Source organism: Gekko japonicus, unplaced genomic scaffold, assembly GCF_001447785.1.
Source record: "Gekko japonicus isolate JY-2015 unplaced genomic scaffold, Gekko_japonicus_V1.1 scaffold765, whole genome shotgun sequence".
Taxonomy (NCBI): domain Eukaryota; kingdom Metazoa; phylum Chordata; class Lepidosauria; order Squamata; family Gekkonidae; genus Gekko; species Gekko japonicus.
The window spans coordinates 133459-146294 of record NW_015163110.1 but is presented as its reverse complement, the minus strand read 5'-3'; positions in this window follow the sequence as shown (position 1 = coordinate 146294).

The window sequence follows — 12836 nt, the reverse complement described above, 5'->3', positions numbered from 1 at the left end:
AGAGCGGTGGACTCTAGTCTGGAGAAGTAGGTTTGCTTCCCCACCCCTCCTCCCCCGCGAAGCCTGCTGGACAACCTGGGGCCAGTCCCGGTTCTCTCGGAGCTCTCTCAGCCCCGCCTGCCTCACAAGATGCCTGTTGGGGGGAGAGGAAAGGAAGGCGACGGGAAGCCACTCGGAGACACCCTAGGGGAGAGAAAAGCAGGGTAGAAACACCAACTCCTCCTCCTCCTCCTCCTCTTCTTCTTTCTTCAACCCGGGACCTTCTGCATGCCAAGCAGTGACTCTTCCACTGAGCCACAGCCCTGTCCCCATCCCGTTCAGTACCGCAGACGGGCAGCAGCTCTCCATGGTCTCCAGGGCTGGCTCACCCACTAGGCGAACTAGGCATTTGCCTAGAGTGCTGGGCCCTGGATGGGGCGCCAAGCTGTGCCCCCCCTCTCCCCCCTTTGGTGGCAGCGGCAGGGGGAGGAGGCGGTGGTGGCGGCAGCAAAAGGGTGGCTGGCTCCAGAGGTCTCCAGGTTTCCAGGCCCCACCGGGAGGTTGGCATCTGCGCCACAAGGCAGCCTCGCCTAGGGTGCAGAAACACCTCGAGCCGGCCCTGAGGGTCTCAGACTTGAGTCTTTCACATCATCACCTCCTGCCAAGCAGAGTCTCTCCCGTCCTTTTCTTACTGCACCGGCTGCATCCCCCAAAGACAAAGGGGGCGGCCAGCTGCCCTCCTGGGGGGGGGGCTTCTGCATGGCTGGGAGCAGCAGCTGTGGGATGGGCTTGCCACGGCGCAGACAATCAGCCCCCAGCCCAGGAGGAGGGAGTGCAAGCGATCGCGCCAAAGAGCAAGGGACACGCGCGGAAGATATATTGTGCCTGCCCCCCCCCAGCTTTCCCAGGACTCTCCTGACTCAGGTCACGCCAGTTTCTGTGTTACAATTTTGTTAAACATCTTCTGAGTAACGGAATAGCGGCGAACGACTCATCCGAGGCCTGCGCACGATGACGCCTGCCCACACGGCAAAGCGGATCTGGAGGGGGCTCGTGGCCGGCCACTGCTGATGTCAGGAGGAGAAACAGAGGCCGCTGCAGCAGCGATAAAAGCCGGGAGGAACTCAAGGACAGGACGAGCGGAAACGGGAGACTGGCGGGGGCACGAGGAGGACCCCAGGCGCCTCCTTGAAGCGGCATCGTGGCTTCACGCAAATGGCAGCCGGTTGTAACAGAGGAGCCGCGACCGCGCAAAGTCCGGAGGGGGTGTGTGTGTGCTTTTGCGTCATCAGCATTACGTCTAACCTAAGCCTGACGTGCAGCCTCGGAGACAATGCAGTCCCCAAACCTCTTTTCCTAGGGTCACCTGTGGCAGGTGCTTGCTGGGTTTATAATCCCACAGAACCCCGTAGAAAGAGCTTACTCATCCACCTAGCCGTTTCATGTTCCTCCTCGGTGTACACCCGGGGCCACTGCAGGCATCAGAGATGCAGGTGAGCCTCACAGAACTGGCGTCTGTCGAGAAACGGAGGCTGGACTCTGTCCCTGTCCCTTTCTCCAAAAAGAGATGCTGGGGCCTGTGACCTCACAAAGCCAGGTGGATCTGAGTCACCCCCCCCCCAAGTTCCTATGAGATCAGCAGCCTGGTTTCCTACGGACATCAGCTCTCTCTCCTCTCCTCCTACTGAGACACCCCCCCCAGCCTCATAGGCAGCTCGGCTGCCTTCCCCTCTCCTGTGGGGATTCTGTGACGGGGCCAGCTCCTTCCTCCATGAGGGCTCTGCCCCTCGCCTCACTGAATGCCCCCTGCCACCCCTGGATCCCAATTCCAGCTCTGCCATTTGCATCTCAGCTCTGAGTGGACTCTCCTAATGGCTTCTTACCCCCGCCCTCTTTTCCCCTGGAGCTAGCTTTTGAGATTTTGTTCCAGTTTTCTCTCAAGAAGTGTGCTTTGCACATGAAAGCTTACGCTTTGAAGCTGGTTCCCTTCCTCGAACGCAATGACCTGGAAACAGTGATCCACGCAATGGTCACCTCGAGATTGGACTACTGCAGTGCTCTCTACATGGGGTTGCCCTTCTCCCAAATCCAGAAGCTGCAGCTAGTGCAGAATGCCGTGGCGAGGCTTTTGCTGTGTCTCCCCATGCGGGAGCACATCCAGCCTGCCCTGAAAGCACTGCTCTGGCTGCCTATGGCATACCGGATTCGGTTCAAGGTGCTAGTCCTACTTATCTGAGGGACCGCCTTTCCCCACATGTCCCCCAGAGAGCACTAAGATCGGGGGCCCAAAATCGCCTGGCCCTCCCGGGCCCTAAAGAAGCCAGGCTAGCACTGACGAGGGCCAGGGCCTTTTCTGTGGCAGCCCCATACTGGTGGAATGAGCTCCCGGATGACATCAGGGCCCTGCAGGACCTTTTGCAGTTCCGCAGGGCCTGTAAAACGGAGCTCTTCCACCCGGCTTTCATTTAGTTACGGCCCTGGCTCCAACATCCACATCAGCACTGATTGAACTTCGTTTAATATTTAACAGCTTTCTGGGAGCCCAGACTGTGGCGGCGGCCGACCGTTTGGATGTTGAGAGAAGAAGAAGAGAAGAGATTGGATTTATACCCCATGGCCCTTCACTACCCGAAAGAGTCTCAGAGCGGCTTACAAACTCCTTTCCCTTCTCCTCCCCACAACAGACACCCTGTGAGGTAGGTGGGGCTGAGAGAGCGCTGACAGAAACTGCTCTTTTTCCAGGACAGCTCTTGTCAGAACTACGGCTTGCCCAAGGTCATCCAGCCAGGTGCAAGTGGAGGAGTAGGGAATCAAACCCGGTTCTCCAAGATTAGAGTCCGTGCACTTAACCACTACACCAAACTGGCTCTCACACTGCCAGCATTTTTTAGCAGATAAATGTCAGGCCAACATGTGGTTTCATCGATCATTCATCGATCGTTCAACCCCCCCTCAAAGCTAGGGCTGCCAACTCCAGGTTGGGAAATTCCTGGAGACTTCTTGGCGGGCGGGTGGGGCCTGGGCATGGTGGCCTTTGGGTGAAGGGAGAGACCTCCACAGAGATGTGGTGCCGTCAAGCCCACCCCCTGAAGCAGCCGTTTCCTCCAGGGGAGCTGATCTCTGACATCTGGAGACCGGTTCTAATGCCGGGAGATCCCCAGGCCCCCGCCAGAGGTTGCCGCCAGCCCAAAGTGACAAAGCTGGTCAAGAAATGGCCATCTTGGAACAACCTCAGTGGTCAGAGGTGTGTGTGGGGGGGTCCCCCCTGCCACAGGGCTCTCTTGTGCTGATTGGGGGGGGGTAGGGGGGCCAGGCGGAATGTTGCAGACAGGGGCCCAAGGGCATGCAGGGTCGGTGCTGGAGTGGAGGCCACGGGCTGCTAGAATCCATGCCTAGTCGGCAGTGGCCCTGGGGGAGCTCGTCAAGTAGGTCAGCTTCCACGAGGGCATCAGAGCCCTGCATGTGAGAAGGAAGCAGGGCCCCAGGACCCTCAGGTCTCTCCGAAAAGCATGAGCGGGCAAAGGGATCGGCGATGAAAGGGTGTGGGCCCAGCAGCTGCTTCCCCCAGAGCTGGACTTGCACTGTTGTGCTTCTTAAGAGCCTGCCTTGGTAAGGAGAGTGGGGTATCAATCGAATGAAATAAATAAAAAAGAGGGGAGGGGTTGCTTGGACCGTTGGGGGAGAGTGAGGGGAAGGGCGTGGTTGGGGGCACACTGTTCTTTCCTGCGCCCCCTCAACAGATCTGGCCGGGCCCCGATCTCCACATCAACTCGCCATCTGACCCGGCAAAGATGGGAATGAACCTGTGGGCCACGCCCTCATTGTTGGGGCTGAATCCTCATTTCCAGGGCCAGCGTGGTGTAGCGGTTAAGAGTGGTGGACTCTAATCTGGAGAAACGAGTTTGATTCCCCACTCCTCCTCCTCCACATGAAGCATGCTGGGTGATCATGGGCCAGTCGCAGTTGTCTCATAAGGACATCAGAGAAGCCATGCTGGATCAGGACAGTGGCTCATCCAGTCCAACACTCTGTGTAACACAGTGCTCAATAAACAGGCGCCATCAGGAGGTCCACCAGTGGGGCCAGAACTCCAGAAGCCCTCCCACTGTGGCCCCCCAAGCACCAAGGATACAGAGCATCACTGCCCCAGACATAAGAACATAAGAGAAGCCATGTTGGGTCAGGCCAATGGACCACCCAGTCCAACACTCTGTGTCACACAGTGGCCAAAACCCAGGCCCCATCAGGAGGTCCACCAGCAGGGCCAGAACTCCAGAAGCCCTCCCACTGTGGCCCTCCAAGCACCAAGGATACAGAGCATCACTGCCCCAGACATAAGAATATAAGAGAAGCCATGTTGGGTCAGGCCAATGGACCACCCAGTCCAACACTCTGTGTCACACAGTGGCCAAAACCCAGGCCCCATCAGGAGGAGCACCAGCAGGGCCAGAACTCCCACCCCTCTCTCCGTCCCACCTACCTCACAAGGGGTCTGTTGTGGGGAGAGAAAGGGAAGTCTTTGAGACCCCTTAAGGTAGAGAAAAGTGGGGTATAAAAACCTACTCTTTTTCATTGTGGTGTGGTGGTTAGAGTGCTGGACAAGGATCTAAGAGACCTGCGTTCAAATCATCCCTCTGCCAGGGAAGCCTGTGGCTGACCTTGGGCTGACCAAACACCTCCAGCCTGCCTGCCCGACAGGCTTCTTGGGAGGATGAGATGGCAGAGAGGAGGATTTGGGTCCTGACCGGGGAGGAAGGTGAGTATAAATGAGGTAAGTAAATAATACGTAACATTTCCAAAAGAATACAGAGGCAAAGGAAGAAGAAGAAGAGGAGGAGGAGGAGGAGGAAGAGGAGATTGAATTTATACCCTGGCCAGTGTTCCCTCTAAGCTGAGTTACTGTGAGCTAGCTCACAGTTCTTTAGCCTCCAGCTCACACCTTTTTGTCTCAGCTCAGGAAGGATGGCTCCAGAGCACACTAATTTATGCAGCAGCCAAATTGCTCGCTCACAACTTTAATGCCAGTAGCTTGCAAAGTAGAATTTTTGCTCACAAGACTCCACAGCTTAGAGGGAACATTGACCCTGGCCTTCCCTCAGAGTCTCAGAGCAGCTTACAATCTCCTTTCCCTTCCCTTCCCCACAACACACACCCTGTGAGGCAGATGAGGCTGAGAGAGCTCTTTCAAGGACCGCTCTTGTCAGAACTACGGCTTGCCCAAGGTCACACCAGCAGCTGCAAGTGGAAGGGCGGGGAATCAAACCCAGTTCTCCCAGATGAGAGTCCGCCCACTTGACCACGACACCAAGCCCCCATTTGTGAGATAAGGAGAGTGAGTGGGAAAGGCAGCAAATGCCAGACTGGCATCCACCCATCCATTTCGCCGGGGCCAGGCAGTGGGAGGGGCACCCCTCTTCCTCCCCTCCCTCCCTTCCGGCCGTCTTCCCTTCCATCCCCATCTCATGGTGGGGAATGCTGTGTGGCAGTGCCGTTCTGAGCCAGGTGGGGGCAGGGACCCTGGCAGGGGCTCGCTTTCCCTTCCCTTGGCCTCCTCCAGCGCCTCGGGGGCTGGTCAGAGAGTGCCCAGGGGCCCCCAGGAGGGCTCCCGTTGCCAGCAGGTGCCCTGAGGGTGGAACTCTGGGTTCAGCCAAGGCCGCGTCTGATGCATAGGTGCAAGGGGTGTGTGGGTGGGGGTGGGGAGAGTCTCCGCTTGCCTGCCTGCCTGCCCCCCTGCCCACCCGTTGGCTGCCTGGCTGATGAAAGCTGGGCACTGCCGCCGCCTCCACCCGCCGCACAGTAAGTGTAGCCGTGGGGGGCGGGGGCTTTGTTTGCCGTGGAACACAATGGGAGCAGAAACAAATGTCAGGGCGGATTTAACACAAACAAACATTGCAAAGGGAAACAAAACTAATGTGCTCATTCCTCCGCGGCGGTGGGCCTTCGGGCCGTAGGAGTGCCGCTGAGACCTTGCAGCGTTCTGACCCCAAACCAAAGGCTCGGAAGCAGGCGGCTTTTCCTGGGAGCCAAGAAGGACTCCTCCCTTGCTGCGCGAGAGGCTTCATGGGTCCGCTGAAGGCAGGCGATGCAGGGAGGGCCGGAAGCCGCTCTCCTCTGAGTCACCCCCCTTCGTCCTGCGCGGAGCCCATTCGGGTCTCGGCGGCTGCTGCTGCAGCTGCACTTGGAATGTTCGTCCTGGGAAAGGAACGGGGGGGCCGATGGGTGCCCCACGCCCTGCACTGCCGCTCAGCTCTGCTCTGGCCTCTGCTGCCCAGGGACGGGGGACACCTGCCACCGGAGACGTTCAGGTACAGCACCCACCCCGGAGACAGAGACAAGTGTGTGCACAGGCACCCGAGGGAAGGGACATAGCCATGAGAACATCAGAGAAGCCAGTGTTGGATCAGGCCAGTGGCCCATCCAGCCCAACACTCTTCTGTGTCACACAGTGGCCAGAAATACCAGGGGCCATCAGGAGGTCCAGCAGTGGGGCCAGGACACCAGAAGCCCTCCCACTGTTGCCTCCCCTCCCCAAGCACCAAGAATACAGAGCATTGCCCTGGAGTTCCTATCTAGACCTTGTGGCTAATAGCCACTGATGGACCTCTGCTCCATATGCTTATGTAATTCCCTCTTGAAGCTGTCCATGCCTGTAGCCGCCACCACTTCCTGTGGCAGTGAATTCCACGTGTGAATCACTCTTTGGGTGAAGAAGGACTTTCTTTTATCTGTTCTAACCCGACTGCTCAGCAATCTCATGGAGTGCCCACAAGTCCTTGTATTGTGAGAAAGGGAGAAAAGTACCTCTTTCTCTACCTGCTCTATCCCATGCATACTCTTATAAACCTCGATCATGTCACCCCTCAGCCATCGTTTCTCCAAGCTAAAGAGCCCCAAGCGTTTTAACCTTCCTTCACAGGGAGAAGACCCTGATGCTGGGAAAGATTGAAGGTCAAAGAAGACGGGGATGGCAAAGGATGAGATGGTTAGACAGTGTCATTGATGCAACGAACATGAAATTGAGCCAACTTCAGAGGACGGTGGAAGACAGGAGGGCCTGGCGGGAGCTGGTTCATGGGGTCGCGAAGAGTCGGACTCGACTGTGCGACTGAACAACAACAACACAGGGAAAGTGTTCCAACCCTTTGATCATTCTAGTTGCCCTTTTCTGCACTTTTTCCAATGCTATAATATCCTTTCTGAGGTGTGGTGACCAGACCTGTACACAATACTCCAAATGAGGACGTATCATCGATTTATACAGGGGCATGTTGATACTAGCTGATTCCAGACCGCCATACAGGGTTGCCAACTACCAGGTGGGGCCTGGAGATCTCCCGGAATCACAACGGCACTCCAGGTGTCAGACTGTGGCATTACACCCTGCTGAAGACCCTCGCCCCCAAACCCCGCCCTCCGCAGGCTCCACTCCCCAGATCTGCAAGTATTTCCCAACCAGGACTTGGCAACCCTAAAAGACAAACCAGTGGTCTCTTGATCAAATCAAGTCCGAGCTCTCCCTCGAAGCTGAAATGACCCAACAGAGGCCATCATACTTTGGCCACATCACGAGAGGACATGAAGAGTCCCCAGAAAAGACAAGAATGCTGGGAGAAGAGGGAGACCCAGCAGGAGACGGAGGGACTCAAGCCGAGGAAGCCACAAGGACCCTCCGCTTGCAAGGCCTGAGCGAGAGGGTTAATGAGGGGACAGGGACGTTTTGGAGGCCATGCATTCATAGGGTCAACACAAGTTGGAAGTGACGTGACCACATATAACACACAGGCCAACCCTGCCCCCCCCCCACACACACGTGGATGGAAGTCAACTTCTCCCCCCACTTACCCTCCTCGCCATCTTGCAAGATGCTGCCTTGGATCGCAGCATCAGCAAGCAAGAAAGCAGGGCTAGGCAGGTCGTGGGACATGCGCCCAACAGTGGCAAGCCAGAGCCTTTTGCTCCGCACCCAGGGCCAGTTCTCTGCCCAAGAACCAAGGGAAGCCCCTGAAGCGTTGGCAGTGCCACGGGGCCTGGGGCCACGGGAGAAGGAGATGGGCCTGACTCTGGTGTGTCACCAGCTTCCAGGCCTGTGCAGCGCCCATCAGGTCCAAGGCCAGCCCTGGAGGGGCCGGCGCCTTTGGCTGACCACAGCCTTCCTTTGCTGGCACACCAAGAATTCCTCATGGGGGACGTAGAATCATAGAATCATACCGTTGGAAGAGGCCATACAGACCATCTCGTCCAGCCCCCTGCTGCCCAATGCACTGGTTTGGCCCCTAGGTCCCAAAGGCCGCCGGCCCCCGCTTTAAAATGGTGTTGGCTTGCAGCAGGGCTGGGTGGGACAGAGCGGCTGCCAGGCAGAGTCCAGCCTGCGATCTGACTCAGTGCCAGGCAGCTTTGGCCTCCCCTCCCTTCACGTCCAGTTTTAGGTCGGGAGCGACTCCGTCACAAGAACACATGAAGCTGCTTTATACTCAGGGCTATTTTTGGGCAGGAACGCACAGGAACGGAGTTCCGGCTGGCTCCTAAGTTGGCCACGCCCAGCAGGAACTCATTAGCATAATAGACCACACCTAACAGCAGACATTCATTAGGATTGGCTACCTTAGGGGTGTGTGGCCTAACATGCAAAGGAGTTCCTGCTACCAGAAAAAGCCCAGGGTTTTGACAACAAAGTAAACAGAATAAGAAGCAAAAGGTGGGTGTGGCTGGATGACCACACTTCTGGTAACATGGGGGTGTGGCTTAATGTGCTAATGAGTCTCTGCTGTTGGGTGTGGCCTGTTATGCTAATGAGTTCCTGCTGGGCTTTTCCTACAAAAAAAGCCCTGTTTATACTGAATCATTATACTGGCTGTATCCGAAGAGGTGAGCCGTGACTCAAGAAAGCTCCCAACCCTGCCACATATTTGGTTTGTCTTTAAGGTGCTCCTGGACCCTGGCTCTTTTTTTACTTCAACTGAACCAGACCCTTTGTCCAAGACTGGCAGCGGCTCTCCAGGGGCTCAGGCAGAGGTTCTTTCACATTACATTGTACCTGGTCTCTTTAACTGGATCTGTCAGGGATTGAACCTGGGACCCTTTGCATGCAAAGCAGGTGCTCTGCCACTGAGCCATGGGCAGCGTTCCCTCTAAGCTGAGTCAGTGTGAGCCAGCTCACAGTTTTTTAGCCTCCGGCTCACACATTTTTGTCTGAGCTCAGGAAGGATGGGGCTCCAGAGCAAACTAATTTATGCAGGAGCCCAATCACTCGCTTGCAACTTTAATGCCAGCAGCTCATAAAGTAGGATTTTTGCTCACAAGACCCCACAGCTTAGAGGGAGGATTGGCCACGGGCCCTTGGAAATCTACCTGCTTGTTGTGGTTCAGTAAAGTACTTTACACAATGATGGAACAGTGCTCTCTCTCACACACACACACTATGTGTATGTGTATGTATGCACACACAGAGATAAATACCGTATTAAGATACAATGAATAATAATAATAATAAGTTGGATTTATACCCTGCCCTTCACTTGGGGTCTCAGAGCAGCTTACAATTTCCTTCCCTTTCCCCTCCCCACAACAGGCACCCTGTGAGGCAGGTGGGGCTGAGAGAGCTCTTTCGAGGACTGCTCTTGAGAGAACAGCTCTGAGAGAGCTTGTGACTGACCCAGGGTCAGACCAGCAGCTGCACATGGAGGAGGCGTGGGGAATCAAACCCGGTTCTCTCTGCTGCTCTTAACCACTACACCAAATTGACTGGGGTTGATGGGGTCAGAGAAGGGAAGTTTCACTGACTGCTGGGATGGTTTGACTCTGCCCGCCTGGCCGCCCGTGCTGTTTCATACCTAGAAGTGTCATCCTGAGTAATTGCAGTGAAACAACATCCGCCCCCGCCCCCCATTAAGCCAACAAGAGCCGGCTGGGAGGCGGTCAGCTGGGCCGTGCCTGCCGTGTTCCGCCTTCCCTAATTCTGAAAACACAGGGACTGGCAACAGGCGTGCCAGCCGGGGGGGGGGGGGGTCCCTCAGGGGCTGGCATGGGATTGTGTCTCTCCATGTTGGCACACAAACAGAAGCGCACACACACGAGGTGGCCCCAGCAGCTGGGCACGCCCTGCGTCCTCCAGCCAGCCAAAGGCCAAGGCTGCTCCCAAGGGTGAAAATCAAGCCTGCCCAGCGGCAGAATTTGTTTCACCCCCTGCCTGAGATCTTGACACCCATCCTGGAAGCTGGGATCCCAGGCCGAGGAGGAGTTCCTCTTGGACCCTGGCATGCACTGCGGTCTTGGCAGATGCCGAATGGATCGCAAAAATGGGAGGGTGTTCCCGTCACAACGGTTGGCCCCGCCCCTTCCTGCTTCAGGAACAACAGCCCCACAGTCTGAACTCGGGCGCAAAAGACAGCCGCCTCCCAGTCTTGCTCTGGTGTGGAAAGCAGGCACTGGGTTTAGTATCAGGCATTTTTTTAAAAAGACAGTTGTATCCCCCCTATACTCCAAGGAGGAGGAGAAGGAGAAGGAGAAGGAGAAGAGAAAGAGATTGGATTTATACCCTACCCTTCACTACCCAAAGGTGTCTCAGAGCGGCTTACAAACTCCTTTCCCCTCCCCAGTCCCCACAACAGACACCCTGTGAGGTGGGTGGGGCTGAGAGAGCTGTGACAGAAACGGCTCTTTTTCAAGGACAGCTCTCATCAGAACTATGGCTTGCCCAAGGTCATCCAGCCAGGTGCAAGTGGAGGAGTGGGGAATCAAACCCGCTTCTCCCAGATTAGAGTCCACCCACTTCACCACTACAGAAGAAGAAGAGAGACTGGATTTATGCCCCGCCCTTCACTACCCAAAGGTGTCTCAGAGCGGCTGACAATCTCCTTTCCCTTCCCCTCCCCACAACAGACACCCTGGGAGATAGGCGGGGCTGAGAGAGCTCTGACAGAAACGGCTCTTTTTCAAGAACAGCCCTTATCAGAACTACGGCTTGCCCAAGGTCAACCAGCCAGGTGCAAGTGGAGGAGGAGTGGGGAATCAAACCCGGTTCTCCCAGATTAGAGTCCGCACACTTAACCACCACACCAAACGGGCTCAGTGTGGGGCACGTAGTGACCCTTCCTCATCCCCCTCCCACAACCACTGACCCACCCGTCACCCAGCAGAGTGGGGATTTTAAGCACGGATGTCCCTGATCCTCATCTTACCCGCTGCACCACCCTGTCTTCATGCCTTAAGATGCCAAACAGGTTTATGTGCCGAGACTGTGAACGTGGCTGATCTTTTGTTCTAGGGGCTAATGCTTATCAATTGGGTTTAGAAAATGTACACGCCACCTCTCCAGAGTCTGGTCTGCCTTCGTACCAGCCAGGAGACTGTATCCATGTGCCGGTGGAGACGGCTCACTTGTTGCGTCAGTGCCAGTGGCGTGGGTCTTCACCATGTGAGCGTCTGTACATGTGCAAAAGTGTGAATGCCTCTTCAGACCTGTGGCGGCTGCTTCCAGGCAGATCTTCACAATGGCCTTGGGGAAGCACTCTGTGTGCGAGCCCAGAACTCAAATTTTATTCCTGCAAGCGTTTGGTAGCCAGGGTGGGATGGGAGAGCTGAACTGGCTTTCCTGCATTTTCCACTAAAAGTTCATCCACGTAGAGACAATCCTCTGCCGTAGCTCTGGTTGCTGCTGCAGCAAATGCAGAGGCATTCACAGAAGCACCAGAGCATTCAGACAACGGTTTTCCCCTTTCACATCTGTCCCCCTACAACAGATGGCTTAACAAATAAAAAGGACACACCAGATGGCTTAACAAATAAAAAGGACTAGGAATCATTAGATCTCTGTAGTGTTAGAATGTTACAACAATCCTTTGCCACAATCTAGTGGCTTCCAGCTTTCAATTTAACAGTTGCCCTTTTCAATGCAGAGTTATAAGGGGAAATGTGCACACTGCACATTTACACATAACTCTGGACAGATTTTTCAAAAGCTCTCTGGTGTGCGCATATGCAGGGGGAGGAGGAGAGGGAAGAGGAGGAGGGGAATGATGCCTGCGGGGTCCTGAGCCAAGGAAAGGGCGGGAGGGGGGATTCTCTGTCACCACTGTGAATGCACTTGCATTAGCTGCTGCAGCGAGAATTACACAGAGAATTGACTCCACGTGGAACCAGCCCAGCTTCAGGAAAGAAGAAGAGAAGAGATTGGATTTATACCCCGCCCTTCACTACCCAAAGGTGTCTCAGAGCGGCTTACAAACTCCTTTCCCTTCCCCTCCCCACAACAGACACCCCCTGTGAGGCAGGTGGGGCTGAGAGAACTCTGACACAAACTGCTCTTTTTCACGAACAGCTCTTATCAGAACTATGGCTTGCCCAAGGTCATCCAGCCAGGTGCAAGTGGAGGAGGAGTGGGGAATCAAACCCGGTTCTCCCAGATTAGAGTCCGCGCACTTCACCACCGCACCAAAGCAGAGGAGAAGCAGGGGGAATGGAGAACAATGGCATGTGGATGCTCTGAAAAACTGCACTGCTATAATGAAGCCGAGGCAGAGGGGAACATCTGTGTGAAAGCAGCCCTTTTTAGCTATTCTGTTTCTCAGATGCTTTATGGACACTGGCTTTGATTTTGTTTCTTTCCCGAGCCACCGTCCATCTCTTTGTGATGGCCTTTTTGAAGGAAAAAATCAAGGCACGGAGATGGGGCTCAAGTGGGCGGTGGCAGCCCAGCCTCAGCGGGTTCTGGAGGAGAGAGACTGGCTGGCTGGCTCTCTTTGGACCCGGCCGCTCGCCTGACTTCCCGACCGAAGCCTTCTCCCTTGCCCTGGCCGAAGGCTTTTGACACGGTGGCTTCGGATACCACCGATGGCCCGGGGGTGGGTGAGGCAGATTCT